The sequence below is a fragment of the Carassius auratus genome, unplaced genomic scaffold, assembly GCF_003368295.1.
Source record: "Carassius auratus strain Wakin unplaced genomic scaffold, ASM336829v1 scaf_tig00038905, whole genome shotgun sequence".
Classification (NCBI taxonomy): domain Eukaryota; kingdom Metazoa; phylum Chordata; class Actinopteri; order Cypriniformes; family Cyprinidae; genus Carassius; species Carassius auratus.
The window spans coordinates 465-16,504 of NW_020526475.1; the positions used below are offsets into that span (position 1 = coordinate 465).

Sequence of the window (16,040 nt, forward strand, 5' to 3'; positions counted from 1 at the left end):
AGTTTCTATGAGACAATACACTAAAGCATTCGTAATATTCAGTATTTTATTAACAAAATTCAAAATTGCCTACGCTCAAATTGGCTGACAAGGGATAACCGGCTATCGGCTGATCGGTTGATGCATCTCACCTTATGATTTTTGCTCAACTGTTCAGAAATCATAAACAAAAATTGAAAATTTTTCTTAACGTCTTAATGTTAGTATGTATTTGTCTTTGACAGGAAATCAGATGAAAAAAGAACTTTGCTTCTAGACCTTATATTTCAAAACTTATTAGCAGAAATATGATTGCAGATTTGGCCCATTGGTGGCGCTAGAGGGTTTGAGTAGAGCCTCCAAAATTTGGTATGCTGAATGATGAGACTGTTCTCAATCTGTGCGGCAAATTTCATAACTTTCTCACAAGCAGTTCAATGGGCTGCCATAGACTTGAAGAGCGGAAGAAGAAGAAGATACAGATATAACAAAGATATAACAGATAGATCACTTGAGGCTGGGCTCCTAATTACACAAAGTGACACTTTTCAATAATTTTTCACATTTGAATTTAATTGCATCAGCAGTAATATATTTATTTAAACTGTGGCAAGGGCCATTTTTGTCCCTTTATCTAAAATTTATTTGGCATTTTTGTTGGCATTTTTTTCCCCAGAAGCCCCCGTTAATGTCCAACCATGACATGGACTGAAAGTCCTCAGCAAAACAGAGGAACAGATTTCACTGCAGCTGGGAAATCTATTGATATTCTGAGAGGGAGCAGCAAAAGTCCCTAAAAGTGGGGGCAGAAAATCTGATAGATAGACAGATGGAGCAAGAGCGATGGAAGCACTGAGACCGCTTGAGGAAGGGCTGGAGTACAAAAGCTTCTGCTCAGATAACAGAGATGAAATGAAGCGTTCATCAAGTCTTTCGTTAGATAAATGCTTGTTTAATCTCCGTCTCGTAACTTGAGCGCCTCAGAACGCAGCAGCTCTCATCGTTTCAATCAGAAGCCGAGCGATTCGTGCAAGCGAGAGGAACCGATCAAACGAAAACCAAACAGCCAGTGATGTTTCCCTCGAGAGCCGCTGTTGGTGTTTCTCCTTCTCACCTCTTCTGGGACGGTCTGTGTGGACCATTCTCCAGCCGACGCCACCACCCTGATAGAAGCCTTCTGGACCAGGTCAAACCCAGAACCCAGCACCAGGATTGCTCGGCCACCACTGAAATACACAGTAATATATTTTTATATTTTACTTGTTGTTACACTGCTGAAGGGCAGTGTACAATAAAATGTATATTATATAAAATAAAATTATTATAATATAAAATAATCTTGTTTACATAATGTTGAGGCGTGTATATATCTCTATATATATTATACTACAATGTATATTTTATATTTTATAATAATAAAAAATTATAAAAATAAATATACAAACTATTTTAACTATACTATATCTCTGGAAAATATATCGTACAAGTATGACATGCTTTTGAGGACCACAAAACTACTGTATATATTGTTTTACATAGTTCATAACCCAAAAAATCACTTTTTACAAACTGAAATTACACTTGCCTTTTGTAGAATTAGAAACATTTTTGTTTAGATATCTTTTATGTAAAAGAATAATAATTTTTATAATATAAAAATACATGCAGTATAAATACATATACACACATACAATTAATAAATGTAAATAGTTACGTGCTATATAAATAAAACAAAGTAAATAGATTAAATTTATTTACATAAATTATTTACATATAAGTGCATATATACAGTTAATTTATTTTAGATAAACATATATAGTAAAATAGTAAATTATTACATTTAGCAATTCAGAAAAATATGTATACATATACATGTGTAAATCATATAAATAAAATAGTAAATTAATATATATACAAATGTATTTCAATTATATTATTTACATATAAATAAATGCATATATACACAATTATTTTATTAGATATACATATATGATAAAACAGTAAATGTTACATTTAGCAATTGAGAAAAATAAATTAATAATTTATTATATATGTAGTAAATTTATATAATATAATATACAATAATAATAGATTTTTATATAATAATAGATTTTATATATATATATATATATATATATATATTATATATATATATATATATATATATATATATATATGTATATGTATATATAATCTATTATTAAAATTGAGTGTGTGAATTGTGTGTGTATATATATATATATATATATATATATATATATATATATATATTATATATATATATATATATATATGATACAATATAATCAGATATGAACTATATATTTAAAGTATACAAAAATTACAAAAATTCTACAACTAATTAATAAAAATATTTAGCATATTTATGCTTATTTATATTTTATCATTTTTATACACATACAACACTATATATGTTATCATATTACATTAATTAAAATATCTCAAAATAATAATAATTATTATATAATAATAATAATAATAATAATAATAATTGTAATAATATTTATTTAAATAATGTCTAGCAAAAAGCAGTATTGATGGGGGTACAAATGATGAAAGCGTAATGATGTACTGGCTGTGTGGGTGAGGAACCGAGCAGAACTGACCAGATGAAGCTGCTCCTGGGCTGATGGTCGGACACAGAGGGGTTGCTGGAGAACTGAAAGGCCGTGCTGATGCTGGTTGTGGTGTGTTTGCCGTATTGGACTCTGACGGTGAGGTGAGGCGACGGAACCGTATCGCCCAGATACTCCGACAGTTTACAGGTGATCCGCTTTCCAAAGCTCTCACTGACAGACAGGAAGAGCACAAGTGAACCAAAGAGGGCAAACCTAAAGAAAATGACAGAAACGGCATTTCCCATGATGCACTCACACTCGGCAGGGCACATCGCCCACCATGACTTGAAGGTCTTGTTTTGAAGCGGTGTCCAGGTCCACCCCAGCGATAGTGAGGATGGTTCCTCCTGCTTTAGGACCTCGTTCAGGAGACACGCTCTGTGCTACAGGGTCCTACAGAGACGAAGATCTCATATTACATTAGTGAAATAATATCACACACACCATTTCACATGATATAACTAATTATTCATTCAAATAAATCATATCTACTGCAATATTGAAGTAATAATGTGCACATAAACTGCAAATACCCAGCAATGACAGCCGTCCCATGCATTACCATCCTATTGTAATGATTACATAATCCAAGGAAATGCATCTGTGTGCTGTCCGAGAGTGTGCCGAACAAACACACACCCTCAACGTTTCCCCGCGGGAGCGACTGTGACAGCCAGTCTCCCTGAAAACTGATGCAATAAACCCTTCTAAAGCCGTCAGCGGTGATAATTATGAGGCCTGCAGGAGCATAAGACCAGCGGCCACACACAGAACAGCCCAGCATTACATGACGCACGCAGAGAGATGCTCCTGTGGACTCACACAGCAGCAGAGTTTCACTCAATTACTGCGTGAGCAGTGCATGCTGGGTAATGTAGAATCGTGACTTACCCTGTAGGTGAAGCGGACCAGATGTGTGGATATGCCTTTCTTTCCTCTGCCCACAATGATTTCCACCTCTCCGGCTTTGTCGATTTTGGCCGGGCCGATTTCACACACCACACTGCCAGAAAAATATACAACTACTACTTTAATAAAAAGAAGTGTATACTGTATATATTGCGTTACATAGTTCATAAGCAAGAAAATCACTTTTTACAAACTGAAATTACACTTTCCTTTTGTAGAATTTTAAGCTTTTTTGTTTTAACATTTTTTTTAGGTAAACAAATAAATAAAAAAAAATAATACATGTAATACGTAAATACAAATACATATACCGTAATTAAATGTTTTTATATAAATAATATAAATACTTTAATATTAAACTGTATATTAAATGTAAATTACTACATTTAGACATTCACTAAACAAATATTTTAAGCCAAATTTTATTGTTTATTTTATTTACATGTAATTTTAATATATGAATTATATAAATTAAATATTAAAAATATTACATAACTAATATAAATAGAATAGTAAATACATTTATTGAATTATATTTACATATAAATAAATGCATATATACACATAATTATTTTATTAGATATACATGTATAATAAAATAGTAAATTATTACATTTAATAACTGAATTATTATTTACATATGCAATATAAATAAAATAGTAAATTAATACATTTACAAATTTATTTGAAAATATTATGCATTATTATTTCATGTATATTATTTACATATAATTAAATGCATATACAGTACAGACCAAAAGTTTGGAAACATGACTATTTTTAATGTTTTTGAAAGAAGTTTCTTCTGCTCATCAAGCCTGCATTTATTTGATCAAAAATACAGAAAAAAATGTAATATTGTGATATATTATTAAAATTTAAAATAATTGTTTTTAAATTTATTATACTTTAAATTATCATTTATTTCTGTGATGCAAAGCTGAATTTTTAGGATCATTATCACATGATCCTTTAGAAATCATTCTAATATGATGATTCACTATCAAAGTTGGAAACAGTTCTGCCTCTTAATATTTTTTCAGAACATGTGATACTTTAAGATACTTTGATGAATATAAAGTTAAAAAAAAGAAAAAGAAAAAAAAGAAGCTATGTTTTTAAAATATAAATATTTTGTAATAACAATATACATTACTGGTCAGTAATTTGGGGTCAGTAATTTTTTCTCTCTTTTTTTAAAAATAAAATCAATACTTTTATTCAGCAAAGATGTGTTAATTGATAAAAAGTGATAGTAAAGAAGATATATTATTAGAATATATATTATTAGAATTTTTTTTTAAATAAATGCAGTTCTTTTTAACCTTTTATTCATCAAATATATTAGACAGCAGAACTGTTTCCATCACTCATAATAAATCAGAATATTAGAATGATTTCTAAATGATCATGTGATCGACTGATGTTACATGTGACACTGAAGGCTGGAATAATGATGCTGAAAATTCAGCTTTGCATCACAGGAATAAATTGTTTTTTAAAGTATATTCAAATAGAAAACTATTATTTTAAGTTGTAATAATATTTCACAATATTACGTTTTTTTCCGTATTTTTGATCAAATAAATGCAGGCTTGATGAACAGAAGAAACTTCTTTCAAAAACATTAAAAATAGTAATTTTCCAAACTTTTGGTCTGTACTGTACATAAATATTTTTACATACATACACACACACATATATATATATATATATATATATATATATATTATATATGTGTGTGTGTGTAGATAATATAAATGAACTAGTTAATTAATCCTTTTTAGAAATGTATTTAAAAAATGACGTGATCTATAAATTACTGTCTTATAGTTTCTATCGACTGAAGGGCGAGGTGGAATAATTTTCTGCACACACCAAATCATAGATGGTTTTGATAAAGCTTCAGCTATATTCAACCTGGAACATTCCTTTAACCCTAATGTATTCTGAACGAGGTGAAAATGGGCAAAAGACCAGATTCGTTAGCGCTGGACCAACTTTTCCAACCTGAAACATCAGTGCTGATTCTGAACAGATGCTGTTAATTAACACCGGTCCCACAGATTACAAATCCATTACGTCCAAAAGGGACCAACTCAGAGAACCAGTCCTCTGTTGCCCGAAACCTGGCTCCATCCTCCCCAAACACACTCTTCTGACAGCTTATTAACCATTCTGAAGCCAAACTCTCCTGTGAAAGATCCTTTTCAAACACAAACGCTCACAACAGAGCTGATGAACCCTGATGTAGAATCACTGACTCAGACAAGCCTGACACTGCTGTGAGAAAAGCCCCAAATCCACACAACATGCCCCGCATTTCAAACGTCTACAAATCCAACATTGTTCTACAAGAGGAAAACACAAAGACAAACTTGTGCACGCTTAATATTTCAAGCACAATACGACACCTCCAGCAGCTTCCCAAACACGTTATTTGGATCCTTCTTGGGGGCATTTTGACATGCTTGAATTCTGGGTAATTATTTTTTAATTAAGCTTTGAATGAACCAGATTTCCCAAACAGGACGTTCGCTGGAAATCAGGCCATTTGGTAGCACAGAGATCTGCAGGGATTTGATTTTATGAAAGCGCTCGTTCAACACCGAACACACTTTGTGAGAGTTCATGAAAAGTGTTGGGATGTATTGCAGTAACCAAACCTGTTTAATTATTCCTGTATAAATGTGAAAATGCTAACATGAAGCCATACTGGAGTAACGTTGGAATTATCAAGATATCCTATTGTTTATTTATTAGATACGGTATATGACTTTTCAACTATTTCATGACATAAAAATAGTTTTACACAAATCAATTGTCTCCCTCCCTCCCTGCATGATTTTGGCCTGTCCCCACCTCAGAAGTCAGACATAATTTATCTGATAATTAAAAGTATACAACCTCGTAATATCTTATATTTAATTCCTAATAATTTTGAATATTAGTCCATTTTTATAAATATTTTAACGTGGACCGCATTCATCAAGCTCAAACACTCAACCCTGTTACCCTGTTTTTTTATGTATATATAATAAGTATATATAAATGTAGTAATATGGGGTTTAATTACTATTTTATTAAATATTTATTATTTAGAAAATTATTAAGTAATTAATTAATTACATTTTTGTAAGTAAAAAGTGGTAAATTAATACATTTATACATTCATAAAGCAAATTATTAATTTATTTTCATAATGCGTGAATAACAGAAATAAAACATTACAATTAATATATTTAATATATACTATATTTACAAATGTATTTAAATAATATATTATATTATTATTTATTACAATTTAAAATTTCAATCCATTTTTGTAAATATTTTAACAAGGATGGCATTCATCAAGCTCAATAATTCAACCCTGTTACCGGAGTTTTTCCTAGGATTTTTTAAAGGAAGTTTTATTACAAAAAATAAAAACAATTAAATTATATACAAATAAATATAATTTTATAAATGTATAACATAATAAATGTGTGTGTGTAGTGTATATTCAGTTATGTATATATAAATACACTCACATACAGGATATAGTATAGCAATATTTACATATATTCATATAATTTTTATCATATAAAAATATATTTAATATATACATGTAAATTTTTTCATAAATATATACATGCATGTGTGTGTATTTATATATACACATAATAAATATACACAGTACACACACACATATTATGTAAACAAAAAGTTTTATTTAGGAACCGATTAATCGCGATCAATCATTTTATTTTATTTATTTTTTTTTTTTTTAATTTTAGATACATAATCTTTCATTTAGATTATATTTGTAGTGTATAAATATATTTAACATATATATAACAAATATATTATACATTAACAATACACACACACACACACACGCACACATATATATATATATATATATATATATATATATATATATATATATATATATATATATATATATATATATATATATATATATATATATATATATATATATATATATACACACACACAAACATACATAAATGTTTATATATTAGTAGTTATTTTAATCTATACATTTAATCATTTATATTTAATGGTCTTTTTAATTTTGACGTTTGTTGACAATTATGACAAATCAGGGTTTAAGAATGTATTTTCTGTAAATAGAGAAAATAAAAAGACATCTCAATAGCACATGTTAAAAAAATGATATCCATTCATTTAGTCATAGACTTTTTTTGCGCTCTATTCAGGGAGAGCGACTCTTCTGCGGATGTTACCTGGTGGAGACGGAGTATTGTTCCTGCAGGTGTTTGCACGGCACTCCAGCCACTGTGATGTTCTTAATGTCATCCTTCTGGATGCCCAGGTTCGAGCCCTTAATAGTGACAGCTATTCCTCCTCTCAGCGGCCCGTATCTCGGCGTGATCTGAAACACATTATAAAACCACCAGAGATGACCAATCTCACTAAAACAACAGTAAAAGACAAACTTTTCTAAATGAGTGAACGTATTCCCAGCAGTAATTCAGCCACGTGTCTAGAACATGAATTAAGGTTTCTATTGATTTTTACTTGTGAAAACTGGAAAAGAGAATGAGGAAAGTTATAAATTATTGCTTGACCTTTCTAGGCTGTGTTCGGAGTATTGAGGATTGTCGAAATCACAGCATCATTTCAGAAAATGTTTCATAAATCTGAGAGTTTTATGGTTATTGGCTTGTGAAATGCCATCAGCGGAGACTCACGTCAGTGATCTGGGGGTCGGGACACTCGTCCGGCTCTCTCGAGGCACAGAGCAGCTCATACACACACGAGCTGGTCTGCGTGCACCACACACACTGGTATTTAGGGTCGGCGCTCTTACACAGGCTGCAGTCTTCACGTCCCAGAGAGCAGTTGTACAGAGTGACTGAAACACAGACCCAGAGGCAGACCACCAGATGAACTTAGGACTTCAATAAAAAAAAAAAATAACAAAGTTTAAAATAAAGCAATAACTCCGTGAAGCTGTGGTTTACAGTGAATTTATAATGCGAAGCGGAGTGCCTAAAACCCCCTTAGCTGTTATAAATTCACTGTAAACCACGGCTTCACAGGGATTATTGCTTTTATAAACCGGTTATTCCATACACGTGGTAAGGTTCACAAAATAAAACAGAGAAAATAAAGTGTAATGATATTAATAAAAACAGTATCCTTCCACCAAACAAAGTAGCTCTTCAGGATCAGTTGTGGTTGCCGAGAAAAATTAAAAAGGTGTATGTTTGTAGAGTAATTTACAAAAGCTTTGAACGTGGCTCAGCCAATCAGAATTAAGGACAGTAACAATCCGTTTTATAAGGTATAATTTACCCCCAAAATAAAAAATTCTGTGTTATATCTAAACCTGTAGGAACAGTTTCGCATAAATAATACAATAAGTAAATAATGGAATGATGAATAATATAAATAAAATAAATAATGCATTTAATGTTTTACATAAATAAAATACAGAGAATTTTACATAATATAAATAAAATAAATTATTGGCTTTGGGTGAAAAACTGAACTTGTAATATGAGAAGTAGTGAAGCACAACAGGTAAATGAATAATTTTTAATGAATCAGTTGATCTAATTCACAAAACCAGTTTAAATTTTCTGTCATCGTTTACTCATGTACAACTACACAAAAAGGTACATAATATAAATAAATAATTAAACTCATGCACTGTGGTCACGTCTTCTTGAGTGACAAACAACTGAATTTGAGTTGCTTATGTTTTTAAACTCAATTTGTGAATGAATCATTCTTTCGAGTCAAATCTTTGATCTGATTTTACAGTCTGAATTTCTGTCCGTGTTTACTCATGTTTCTGTCCAAACCGGAAGGAAAATTCTTTTCATTTTAAAGACTTTTTTGCATATTAATTTATGTATATAACAAATAAAATAGAAACGTATGTAATAATTGATAAGGAATGTCGATTACAAGCTTAAAAAAAAAAGACACAAAAGGACCATTAAAATGGTTCATGTGACTCGTGTGCTACTGTATATAGTGAAGACTTCTAAACTCATTCAGTGGTTTTGAGTGTGAAACAACTGAATTTAAGCTACGAATGAATCATTCTTTTGATTCACGAAACCAATCTAAATGATCATATCCAAACTGATATGATAGCTGATAACTGATAGCTCACCGACAGATCATTGAGTGCTCATGAGAGTCAAATCATTTCCTTAAAGGGGAAGATTCGAAGTAAAAACATCTCACATTTCGATCAGTTCATCACTCAAAACGACTGAATGACTTCAGATGACTTGGAATATAGTGTATCCCATTTCAGGAAACGTTTATGGTACTTTTCTTTTCCTAACAACTTCTGCCCTCGTTCAGCTTAACTCCACTACAAGAGCAACTAGCACATTCTTCAAAATATCTCCTTTCATGTGAGTAAATGACGAAAAGCAAGCGAGAGTGATTACCGTTAAGACTGCTGTCGATTTTCTTTCCCGTCTTTTTGTCTCTTACGTGGAACAGCACGCTGGTCTCGTGAGCTTTGTCAAAGGAAAACTGGAAGAGACAGATCAGAGAGCGAGTCAGACGCGCTTTCAGAAGCGTCTCGTTTGGACACAAGCTCATCTCAGGTAAAAAAATAAATCCTCTCCGTATCCATGGGCAGTTTGGCAGGACGTCAAAATGCAGCTGAACAGTATGTGCAGCTCTCTCCACATTAAACACTAGAGATGAAGTACAGGTTGGAGACTTTCCAACAGGGGGAGCTAAAATCTCAAACTCCCAGAAGAGCGGTAGCTGTCTCTTTACGTTGGTAATTGGTTGTGTATCATTTAGCAAGAGCTTTTTATATAAAAAGATTTACAGGAGAGGAAAAACAATCAAAATGTGGATAGAGAGAGAAACACATCAGTGTGTGTGTGTGTGTGTGTGTGTGTGAGAGAGAGAAACTAACCACATAACCGCTGAAAGAGTAGAAGGGAACCGGCTCTGTCTTGACATCTTCCTCAAACTTCATCAGCTCTGTTCCGATGGTGAAATCACGGCCCTGAAGTGTCACGATTCGAAATGAAAAATAATGCATTTATGCACAGGTAAGAGGATAGGAAATTATGGAGAAACAAATTTGGAAATAAAGTACAAGCAAAAATCAGACAGATCTGTTTAGAGGAAACTGAATTACGATTTATAACCGATCACGAAATGCATTTTAAGTGCACGGACAAAAATCTTTTTCTCATTTAGTATTTTCCCTTCAAAAAATCTTTTAAAGGGGTGGTTGATTGCGATTTGTATGATTTTATTTTTTTGTATGTTAGTTAGTGTGTAATGTTGCTGTTTGAGTATAAACAATATCTGCAAAGTTGCGGCGCTGAAAGTTCAATGCAGACGGAAATTAAAAATTCTGGCAGTTTAATGGCAACAAAAACGGCTCGTAGGGAGTACAACGAGTTACTTCCTGGGTTGGTGATGTCACAAACCCAGATAAACCCCCGCCCCTGGGAACATGCAACAAAGGGGGCGGGGCCATACTGTGCTGCTTTAGAGAAGAGGATGAGAAAACTAGGTGCACGTAAAAATCTGTTCATATATGAATCATGATTCTGTCTTCTAATGATTCTAATGGATTCACAAGTTTCATAGTCAACGTTCTACAGCAGCGGTTCTTAATACTGTTCCACTATACACACACACATACATGTGTAGAATATTCACATTTACATTTAATCATTTAGCAGACGCTTTAATCCAAAGCAATTTACAAATGAGAACAATATAAGCAATCAGACCAACAAGAGAACAACAACAGTATACAAGTGCCATGACAAGTCTCAGTTAGTCTAGCACAGAACACGTAGCCAGGTTTTTTTTTTTTTTTTAAGAAAGTGCTAGTATTAGTTGGTCAAGTCCTGGAGATGTTTCAATTTCAAATATATAAATAATTTCATAAATGCTGAACTTTTTTTATTTATTTCCAATATATATATATATTTAAATAATTAGATTCATATAATACAATTCTAATAAATAATGATAATAATAATAATAATAGCAACAAATAAAAAAAATATTATAAAAATAATAATAAAATAAAAATAATTTGGCAATGGATATAACCTCTGAATATCTTAATATTAGGGTTGTCAATTTTACATTAAATTTTTTTTGATTATATAAATAAAATGTATTTGTATCATTTTAAAAAGGCGTAAGGTTATTAATATAAACATTAATATATGCTTTTAGTATTCATTCATATTTTTTATTTATTTATATTTTGTAACTGTAATGTAATTAATAATTACTGTAATTTAAATATTATATTATATATTAAAATATACATATTATATTATATTATGTACAATATTTAATATATATTAGATATATTATTAGTGATTTATTAGGTTACTTAATAAACACATGAGGTTTATTCAAACACATTTAAATCAACTTAAACAGCCCTAATTAATATACTACACAATCGTGTAGGGAAACGAGACAAATATATTGATTTAATGACTTTGAATGGTCTTGTGACCTTGAAATAGAAGGATGAGCAGAAACAGAAGTCACCTTGTACGGGTCCAGATTGATGCCCTCAAAACTGATGCGGGTTTTGTATCCGACCGGGATAAGGACTGGATCTGGATTCTCGAACCGTGGACAGCTCTTGTTCTAGAACACAGAGAAGACGGAGAACTCAGGAAAGTTGAATCTGCTGAAGTCCACACTAATCCACAGCAATTTTCTGAGCAATTTTTAATTTACATCTGACAAAAATTAATGAACATCCATTGAAACTGAAAAACTCATTAACTATGATGACGTGCATGAATAAAACAGTTTATTTACAGCTGAAATCTATTATATACTCACTGACATTGGCGACTGTGTCTAATTGCATAATTGCATATAATCCATTTTTCCCCCTCCATTTCGTTTTTATTTTGCTGATTCAGCTAATGCGTTTTGCATTAAAACTTTCAGAGTAAAGTCATTTAGTTTGTGTCCATTTCATCAGCCATGTGTGGCTGTTCCAGGAAGCAGCAAATATCAAAGAGTGTGGAGACCATTTCTGAAATCACTGGCACTGGATATCGATAATGATTCAGCTGTATGCTTCAAGAAATGGTTTTGAGAAAATAAATAAATAAATAAATAAATAAAACATCTAGACCAGTTGGGTATGGTGTTGAAGACGACAATCACATGAAACGAATCAAAGTGGCCTAAATCAATGGTGCTGATAGCACACATACATCACTGAGACGTTTACTCGATGTGTGCTTCTTCATACATGTCGTTTTTAGCACGTATCCTAATCTGCAATACTGCAATGCTTAGAAGATGTTTTTATTTGTCTAATGCACATTCCTGGTCTTAAAGGAATAGTACAGCAAAAAAAAAAAAATAATAATTGCATCCAAGATGTAAATTAGTTCGTTACTTCATCAGAACAGATTTGGAGAAATTTAGGTCATCTAATATATAGATGGGTTTGTTTTTACATCAGATTTGGAGAAATGTGCCATTACATCCCTTGCTCAGAAATGGATCCTCTGCAGTGAATGGGTGCCGTCATTGTGAGAGTCCAAACAGCTGATAAAAACATCACCACAATCCACAAGTAATTAATTCCACTCCAGTCCATCAGTTAATGACTGGTGAAGTGAAAAACTGCGAGTTTATAATAAAATAATAACACTCATAGAGGACCCATTGCTATGCAAGTGATGCAATGCTACATATTTCTCCAAATCTGATATTAATGGCCTAAGGGTGAGTACATTTTCAGCACATTTTTATTTTTGGGTGAACCATTCCTTAAAACGTTATCAAATGCATTCATAAACAATTATCCTTTACAGATGACATCATTATGACAACGCTGGCAGTTCAAACAACTCAAGGATGGCCAGCAGATGCATTTCTTTCTGTTTCCTTTCAAAAATGCTGAATGAAGAACAATGGTTGTGAACACCTTTTCAGCATTATTTTTTAGAATTGAATACATTTTATGATGCTTTGTTATCGTACAAATCAGTAAAAAGTTGGTTTGGTTTTAAGGGGTTTTATTTGGTTACATTTTTTTAGGTTTTGAAAGAATTCTCTTATGCTCACCAAGGCTGCATTTATTTGGTATCTTTATTTCTATTTGATTTCTATTCTATTCTGTTCTATTCTATTGTATTATTAATATTTCTATTATAAAATTAATATTTCTATTATCTATTTTAATTTAGGATTCTTTGCTGAATAGAAGATTTTTCTTAAATATATAAATATAAATTTAAATAAATGTTAAGTAAAAAATTTTTTTAGCCTGAATGCACTGTAAAGTGTCTGCTATATGCATACATTTATAATTTATTCAAAGATATATATATATATATATATATATATATATATATATATATATATATAATCATTATAAATGTTTTACTTTTTTTATCAATATAATGCATTCTTATAAAATTTCTGTATTAATTTCCTTACAAAAAACCCTTTTCTGACCAGTAGTGTATGTGTACTAAGTGAGGCGTGTAATGGACTGTAATACTGATAAAAAGGAAGAAAATGGTGCGTGTGAGCTCATTTGGTTCTGTGTTCAGTACCTGTCTGTGTTTGATTATATTGGCGCCGGTTTCTGCATCGCTCAGATCCGTGCAGGTATGAGCCACAATGTTCCACTGGCATCCCCAAGCGCTGCTTACACAGGAAGTGCATCTGCGGAGAAACACGCCGAGCGATTAAAGCAGAGGTTTCAAATCAGAGTTCTAGTTACATTGTTCATCAGTGTGTAAATGTTTGGAGTAAAAGCATATAGTCCCGGTGCACTTCAAATAATACTCATTCATCAGCAATGTCCCAGAGCTCTTAAAAAACACAAGGAGAAGGGGAAAAAAACGAGATGAGGGATCGACTTTCATGTGTGATGAATGAATGAGAAACGAAAGCAATTTCCTGCTCTTGGAGAGAGAAAAAAAAACGTAAGCAAGTCTCTATAGAAGCAAATTCAATTCCAGCTTCAGTGATGCATTACAATTTATGAGTAAACCTCATCGTTACAGATGCTCGTATTCATTATACACACATTGGTGTCAGCATAAAGCGGAGACACACACTCGCTGACAATAGGAGCCCACACAGCTAACGTACGGCGTATTTTCTGCTTTCCGGACTGTCGCTGCACAGTTGTAGAACTTGTACTCGCTGGACGCCACCTCCACACTACCGTTCACAAAGATGTGGACCGGAACCGCCACGAAATCTGAAACAAATGCACAGAGAGGGTCAGGAGAAGGTGCTAACCAATCATAGCAAAGGTCACCAGCCTCAAAGTCTTAAAGATACAGTAGCAAAACAGCCTTAAGAAGTCCTGATGAACATTGTAAGTGGACTTGAAGTAGTTTTATGAATTACTTGAACTACTGGATGAGGACAGACTGAAATTAAAGCGATCGTCAGATTTTTTTAAGCAAATCAACTGATTTAGGTGAAAGAAACAACTCAAAATAGTGATTCGTTCACAAATTAGACAGCTAAACGGAGGAGAAGATTAGTCAGACTGTCTTCTTTTAGTAGCTTGACAGATATGGTTACTATGAAATGCTGAAAACCAGTGTGAAATTTCATGATATTAACAAAATACAGGTTTGAAATAGCATGAAAATAAAATAATAAAGGAAAAATATAAATTATCAAAATACATTGTACTTGCATATTTTTAACATTTGTTTAAATAAATGACAATTTTAATAAAATAAAAATAAAATTGTTTATTACTATATATATATATATAAAATTCATAATAAAATAAAATAAAATTATAATAAAGTTTTTTTATTAAAAATAAAAATATATATATATATATATATATTAATTAAAAAACTTTATTATAATTTTATTTAAGATTTAAGACTATTCTTTTAAATCCCACATAATTCTGGACCATTTCAAGAACTGGACTGCGACATTATATGAATTATAAAAATTCTAGTAATAATAATAACAATAATTTTAATAAATGTTTGGAAAGATAAATGAATGAAAAAATTAAAAACAAGAATAAAAAGATAGATATAAAAAAATATATATTAATTTTATTAATGGTATTAATGGTAATAACATTATAATATATAAAATCTTGAATTACCAATCACATTTTTTATTTATTTAAATTACTGCTTTAAAAGCCACATCATACTTCAATTTAACAACTTTAGCCAAGTAAATGAAATAATAAATAATTGAATGAAAATTGTAAATACATGTGATTGAAATGTAATACAAAATAATACAAAATGAGATGCTTTCAGGAACAGATAGCATCATTAGGGCTAGAGTACTAAACCATTCATTCAGGGTGGTGACGTACCCTGGTGCGCAGGTGTCGCTGGTATAAGATGCTGTTCAGGCAAGCGGCAACTGATTCGGCCGTCCACCATCCTGGCGACGCTCTGATAAGAGCCAAAGGTGCAGTGGATACGGTCTGAATCTCTGAGGACCGGCAGCGCTCGGACGTTTATCTCAACCTGA

At 31.6% G+C, this 16,040-nt stretch overlaps 1 pseudogene; it reads right to left on the minus strand.

Moving 5' to 3' along the window:
* Nucleotides 1-767: 767 nt before the first annotated feature.
* The window catches only part of LOC113083577 (plexin-B2-like), a 43,369-nt pseudogene continuing 28,096 nt past the window's right edge, over nucleotides 768-16,040 (minus strand).